This window comes from Marmota marmota, unplaced genomic scaffold (assembly GCF_001458135.2).
Source record: "Marmota marmota marmota unplaced genomic scaffold, marMar, whole genome shotgun sequence".
Taxonomy (NCBI): domain Eukaryota; kingdom Metazoa; phylum Chordata; class Mammalia; order Rodentia; family Sciuridae; genus Marmota; species Marmota marmota.
In genome coordinates, this window is record NW_026000338.1 from 2,552,457 (window position 1) to 2,558,957 (window position 6,501).

The window sequence follows — 6,501 nt, forward strand, 5'->3', positions numbered from 1 at the left end:
TTTTTTTGGGGGGGGGGGTACTAGGGATTGAACTCAGAGATACTCAATCACTGAGCAACAACTCCATCCCTATTTTGTATTTTATTTAGAGACAGGGTCTCACTGAGATGCTTAGCGCCTCGCCATTGCTGAGGCTGGCTTTGAACTCATGATCCTCCTGCCTCATCCTCCCGAGCCACTGGGATTACAGGCGTGCACCATGGTACCTGGCTAAAACTACAAGACATTTTTTAAAGAAATTAAAGAAGTCATAAGTAAATGGAAAGACAACATTGTTGGAAAACAACATTGTTAAGATGTCAATAGTACTCAAAGTGATCTACAGATCCAATGAAATCCCTATCAAAATCATGACTTTTTTCGAAGAAATGGAAAAATCCATCCTAAAATTTGTATCTAATTCCTAGGGGCTCCAATTAGCCAAAACAAATTTGACAAAAAGAACAAAGTTGAAGGGTTGAAGACCAGCAGAAGGATTGCAGGTTCAAAGCCAACTTAGTAACTTAGCAAAGCCCTAAGCAACCTAGCAAGACCCTCAATTTTTTAGAAAAAAAAAAAAAGGTAGCTGGGGATGTGGCTCAGTGGTTAATCACTAGGTTCAATCCTTGGTGCAAAAAAAAAAAATCCCACTAGAAAGCTATACTATGAAAACAGTGTGGTTCTGGCATAAATACTGACATAAAGAGGAATAAAATAGAATAAAGAATCTAGAAATGAACCCTCACATAATTAGTCAAGTGATGTTTGCCAAGGATGTCAAGACCATTCAATATGGAAAGGAAAGTTTTTTCAACAAATGATGCTGAATCACTGAATATCTACATGCAAAAGAATGAAGTCAGACACACCACATTCAAAAATTAACTCAAAATAGATCCAAAGGTCCAAATGTAAGATCTAAAATTGTAAAACACTTAGAAGAAAAAGTATGGGGAAATAAAGCTCCAACATTGGATTTAACAATGATTTCATGAAAATGACAGGAAAAGCAGAGTCAACTTAGCAACACAAGGCCTAGGAAACCCTAGGCCCTTTTTTCCTCATGGGGACAACAACCTAACAACAATATATGGATCAGAATACCTTTGTGAGAACTCTAGAGACTAGTTGAGATGTTATAACACCCCAACCAACATAAAACCAAGATGGGATTCCAAGAAAATGAATAGGAAAATTAACAGCATTGGTGCATCCATCAATGCTACTCCAAATACCTGATATAGAACAATACAACTGAGAAGAAACCTTCTATAATGAGGCTTTTTCTAGGAGATGGAAGCAAAAGAGTTATTGGTGTATCCCACATTCTCACTTGTCTAGGGGCTGTCAAGGGACTGGTTTCTGTCCTTCCTGACTGACAGCACTTAGGAAACCAGTGCCAAAGTATGGAAGCTGCCACAGACAAATGCCAGGGAAACAAGAAATCAGAAAAGTTTTGCAAAGTCCTAGAACTTCTAGACAGATTGATCAGCAAAGGTCTACTATTGCATGAAGTATGTAAAGACTGGGAGAAGAAATAGTTTTACCAAATGCCAAAATCTCAACAAAAGGTCACAAAGCATACAAACGGAAGCATTGCCCAATCAAAAGATGAAAATAAAATTCCAGAAACTAGCCCTAAAGAAAAATAAATTTATAAACTATCTGACCAAGAATTTAAAAGAATTCTCTCAAAAATGTTCAATGAGCTAAGCCAAATAAGGAAAAGATGCATGAACAAAATGATAATATCAATAAAAAGAAACTTTAAAAAATAATATAATAGAAATGATGGTGGAATGTGATGGACATCATTTTTCCAAAGTACATGTATGAAGACACAAATGGTGTGGATATACTTTGTATACAACCAGAGAAATGAAAAATTGTGCTGTATATGTGTAATACGAATTGTAATGCATTCTGCTGTCATATATAAGAAATCAGAATTTAAAAATTTAAAAAAATAAAAAATAATATAATGGTTATTCATGGGAAGGAAACCAGGTGAGGGGGTAAGAGAGGCAAGAGAGAGTAGCAGGAAAGATGGATAAGACCAAGGTATTATATATGCATGTATGAGACTATCATGGTGAAACAATTAATTTGTGCAATTTATATGTGCTAATAATAAGAAATTAAGCTAACAAATTGTGGAGCAGAAAAAATACAAAAACCGAGTTGAAAAATTCACTAAAGGGGTTAACAGAAGACCTGATCGGGGAGAAAAAAAGAATAAGAAAATTTGAAGACAGGCCAATTAAAATCATCCACTCAGAGAGAGTAGAAAAAAAAAGAATGAAGAAAAGTGAAAACAGCTTAAAAGACTTCTGGAACACTACTGAGTGTATAAATGTATGCTACAGAAGTCCCAGAAGTAAAAGAGAAACTAAGAAAAAGAGAGCTTATTTGAAGAAATAATGGCTAAAACATACTTTAAGCCTCATGTATACACAATAAAATCCATCCTTTAAAAAAGAAATAATGACTGAAAATAGTCCAAACTAAAGAAAGTAATGGACATAAAATTCAGAAACCTCAAGAAACTCCAACTAGGCTAAATCCAAAGAGACTCTCATCCAGACACATTATAACCAGGCATGGTGGTGCACACCTGTAATCCCAAAGGCTAGGGAGGCTAAGGTAGGAGGATGGCAAATTCAAGGCCGGTTTCAGCAACTTAGTGAGGCCCTAAACAACTTAGTGAGATCCTGTCTCAAAATAAAAATATTTTTAAAAGAGCTGGGGATGTGGCTCAGTGGTTAAGCACCCCTGGGTTCAATTCCTAGTTTAAAAAAAAAACAGACATTATAATCAAATTGTCAAAAGACAAAGACAAAAAGAGAATCTTGAAACCAGGCATGATGATAATGCCAGCTACTTGGGAAGCTGAGGCAGGAAGATCATAAGTTATGATCCAATCTTGGTGACTTCGCAAGATCCTGTATTAAAACAAAATTTTGAAAAGGGGCTGGCGATATAGCTCAGTGGTAGAGCACTTGCCTAGCATGTGACAGGTCCTGTTTGATCTCCAACACTGCCAAAAAAGAAAAGATGTGGGCTGGCATTGTGGTTCAGTGGCAGTGTACCTAGCACGTGTGAGGCACTGCATTTGATCCTCAGCACCACATAAAAAACCAAATAAGCAAAATAAAGGTATTGTGTCCATCAAAAACCAAAAGTACTTTAAAAAGAAAAGATGCTGGAGAGCAACCATGAACGTATATGAAAATATAAAGTTCTCTGTAAAAGTAAATATATTTGCAAATAGAGCAACCTGTATTATTGTAATTTTAGTACATAGAATTTAAATGACAAAAAACTATGAATCTATGGTAATGGATTTACAACAAATAAAATGCAATTTGTGGGGATAAACTTATGTAAGTGGGGGTAATATAAAGATAAATCAAGGATCAGATTATAAAGGAGTAAAGTTTTTGTATGTGATTGAATTCAAGTCGTTATCAGCTTAAAATTGAATGTTATAACTTTAAGACATTTTATAATATATGATTTTAATGATTACAAAAACATGTCTATGGAATATACACAAGAGGAAATGAGAAAGGAAATTATGTCACTACAAAAAAAATGAAACACAAAGGAAGGCAGTAAGAGAGGAAGTAGAAAAAAGTGACCAGAAATATAGAAAAAAAATGACAAGAGTGTTCTTCCTTATCAGTAATTACTTTAAATGTAAATAGATTAAACTTCCCAATCAAAAGATACAGATTGTGGGGCTGAGGCTGGGGCTCAGCAATATAGCGCTTGCCTAGCATGTGCGAAGCCCTGGATTCGATCCTCAGCACCACATAAAAATAAATAAAATAAAATAAAGGTATTGTGTCCAACTACAACTAAAAAATAAACAAATACTTTTAAAAATATACAGATTGTCTGAATGGATTAAAATATAGGACCCAAATATATGCTATCTATAAGATACTTACTTCCTTTAAGTGAAAAATGTAAAAGTGGTCAACTTTATAAGGTAAGAAAAAAATCATATGCTGAGGTTGCTAAGAACAACCTAATGGTAAGAACAAATCTTCTACCTGTGACATTTTGAAGAAGAGAAGAGAAATTCATGCTAGTTTTGCTGACAGACCTCAAACCACAAAAGTCACAGCCACAGTAAGTGATAAGTGCTTAGTTAAGATGGAAAAGGCATTAAATTTGTGGGTGGAAGATAAGAACAGAAAACACATTCTGATTGGTGGTAATGTGTTGCTCTGGAAAGCATCTGGCCCATATGAAGACTTCAGCAAAGGATCCCTGAAACAAATGACATCAAGTAATTTACTACTGGTACGGAATGACTTACACAGTTTCATGAATAGGTTTGGACTTAAAAATATAAAAACTACTGGAGAGTCTGCATCTGCTGATGAAGAAGCTGCTGCCACATTTCCCATAGAATTGGAGAAATTGATTAAAGATGCAGGATACCATCCAAAGCAAGATTTCAATTTCAATGAAATAAGCCTCTCTTTTGGAAGAAGAGGCCTATAAGAACTTATCTTCATAAAAGAGCAAAGTAAGCACCAGAGCATAAAACATGAAAGGACAGATTAACTCCAGTCCTATGTGGCAATGCTGTAGGGCATATGATAAAGCTAGGCATATGGTACAGAGTGAAAAAAAACCATGTGCTTTCAAAAACAAAAATTATCTTCCCAAGTTCTGGCAACATAATCAGAAAGTGTGGGTGGAAGTCATCTTGATTGTGGAATGGTTCCACCAATGCTTCATTCCAGAAGTGAAAAAATTACTTGGAATAAGAGGGTTGGAATTTAAAGTTCGATTAATACTGGGCAATGAACATGACCATCTGAACCTGTTTGCTATGAAAATGAAAATGTTAAGGTTGAATATTTACCTCTAAATACAACTTCATTGCTTCTGCCCCTTGACCAGGGCATTATTTGATAAAGGCTCATACATCTTGTATTTGATCACATTTAATCAGCAATTGATGTAGACCCTAATCTGGACATAATGAAGTGATGGAAATCATTCACTACTGATGATGTAATAACACTCATGTAAGCTGCAATGGATGTATTAAAATCAAAATGGATATTATTCAGTCTTAAAACATAAGTAAATCCTGTCAAGAATGACAACATGGATGAAAGTGGACAACTAAAAAAATATATAAAATGTGGGGGCGCTGGAATTGTGGCTCAGTGGTAGAGCAGGTTCCTGGCTTGTGTGAGGCCCTGGGTTCGATCCTCAGCACCACATATAAATAAATAAATAAATAAATAAATAAAAGATCGATTGGCAACTAAAAAAAATATTTAAAAAAAATAAAGTGAAAGACAACATGCAAAGTGAAATAAGCCATACACAGAAGGACAAATATAACATGATACCCTCAGATAAAGAATGTGAAATAGTCAAATTAATAACAACAAATTAGGGCTGGGGCTGTAGCTCAGTGGTAGAGCACTTGCCTAGCATGTGTGAAGAGCACTGGGTTTGAGTCTCAGCACCACATATAAATAAATAAAATAAAGGTCCATCGACAACTAGAAGAAAAGAATAAGAAATTCTTTTTTTAATATTTATTTTTTAGTTGGACACAATACCTTTATTTTATTTCTTTATTTTTATGTGGTGCTGAGGGTAGAACCCAGGGCCTTGCACGTGCTAGGCGAGTGCTCTACTGCTGAGCCACATCCCCAGCCCAAGAAATTCTTTTAAAAAAAAAATAATAATAATAATAATAATAACGAAGCCATCAAAAGACTACCAACCAAGAAAAGCCCAGGACCGGATGGATATACAGCAGAGTTTTACAAGAAACTTTAAAGAAGAACTAATACCAATAGTCTATAATCTATTTCAGGAGATAGAAAAAGAGGGAGTACTTCCAAATTCATTCTATGAGGCCAACATCACCCTGATTCCAAAACCAGATAAAGACACTTCAAAGAAAGAAAACTTCAGACCAATATCCCTAATGAATTTAGATGCAAAAATCCTCAATAAAATTCTGGCAAATCGGATACAAAAACATATCAAAAAGATCGTGCACCATGACCAAGTGGGATTCATCCCTGGGATGCAAGGCTGCTTCAATATACGGAAATCAATAAATGTAATTCACCACATCAATAGACTTAAAGATAAGAACCATATGATCATCTCGATAGATGCTAAAAAAGCATTCGACAAAATACAGCATCCCTTTATGTTCAAAACTCTAGAAAAATTAGGGATAACAGGAAATTACCTCAAAATGGTAAAAGCTATATACCCTAAGCCTCAGGCCAGCATCATTCTAAATGGAGAAAAATTGAAGGCATTCCCTTTAAAATCTGGAACAAGACAGGGATGCCCTCTCTCACCACTTCTATTCAACATAGTTCTTGAAACACTAGCCAGAGCAATTAGATGAAAGGAATTAAAGGCATAAATATAGGAAAAGAAGAACTTAAATTAGCACTATTTGCCCATGACATGATCCTACACCTAGCAGACCCAAAAAATTCAACCAAGAAACTTCTAGAA